Source organism: Nicotiana tabacum, chromosome 19, assembly GCF_000715075.1.
Source record: "Nicotiana tabacum cultivar K326 chromosome 19, ASM71507v2, whole genome shotgun sequence".
NCBI classification, from domain to species: Eukaryota; Viridiplantae; Streptophyta; class Magnoliopsida; order Solanales; family Solanaceae; genus Nicotiana; species Nicotiana tabacum.
Genome location: NC_134098.1, coordinates 108,324,149 through 108,325,518, shown reverse-complemented (window position 1 = coordinate 108,325,518; position 1,370 = coordinate 108,324,149).

Below are 1,370 nucleotides of genomic sequence, written 5' to 3'. Positions count from 1 at the left end.
CAATCAGGACCAGGTGAAAGCTCCCTAGGGTCAAGTTTGCAGCGACAGTAAAGTTCGGGGCATACATGGCCATTTCCTCCGTGATGTGCCATCTGCGGTAGAGGACATTTAGGCTAATGCCGAGCCGGTTTTGATGCTTCTTATTCATGTGGACGTCCGGGGCATATGTTGCGATATTGCCCAAATAGAGATTCTGGGGGTATGGCACAACCAGCGAATTCAGCAATAAAGGTCAAGTCTCAGTCTTTGGCTGGTAGAGGTCGAGGCAGAGGTAGAGGTTTCAGTTTAGGTGGTAACCAAAATCATAGCTATGCATTAGCGGATCGACAGGACCAGGAATCCTCACCAGACATTGTGACAGGTATGTTGACCATTTGCTCTCACGATACTTATACCTTGATAGACCCAGGATCTTCTTTATCATGTATTACCCCATTTGTCGTGGGGAAGTTTGGTATAGTGCCTGAAATACTAAGTGATCCTTTTGCGGTATGTACACCGGTCGGAAAATTGATTATTTCTAGATGGGTTTACCGAGGTTGTACGGTATCAGTTTGTGGTTGTCAGACCTCAACCGACCTAGTTGAGCTAGAGATGTTGGATTTTGATTCTATCATGGGCATGGACTGGTTGGCAGCTTGCTATGCCACAGTTGATTGTCGAGCAAAGATAGCTAGATTTCATTTTTCGGGTGAGCCAGTCCGTGAGTGGGTAGGTAATACAGTGACACCCAGAGGTAGGTTTATTTCTTATTAGAAGGCGAGGAAAATGATCGCAAAAGGGTGCATTTATCATATTGTGCGAGTTAGAGATATAGATACTGAGATACCTACACTTCAGTCTATTTCAGTAGTCAAAGAGTACGCATATGTATTTCCAGATGAACTTCCAGGTATTCCTCCCGAGCAAGAGATTGATTTTGGCATCGATTTTGCTTCTGGAGACTCAACCAATATCCATCCCTCCGTATAGAATGGCACCTGCCGAATTGAAGGAGTTGAAGGAGCAGTTAAAAGATTTACTGGAGAAAGGTTTCATCAGGCCCAGTACTTCACCTTGGGGTGCACTGGTACTGTTTGTGCAGAAGAAAGACGGCTCGCTGAGGATGTGTATCGATTATAGGCAACTGAACAAGGTAACTATTAAGAATAAGTATCCACTTCAAGGATAAATGACTTGTTTGATCAGTTGTAGGGAGCTAGATGATTATCAAAGGTAGATTTAAGGTCGGGGTAACACCAGGTTAGAGTTCAGGAGAGAGATATCCCCAAGACAGCTTTCAGGACCCGATATGGCCACTTCGAGTTTCTTGTCATGTCCTTCGGGTTGACGAATGCACCTTCCGTATTTATGGACTTGATGAACAGCCT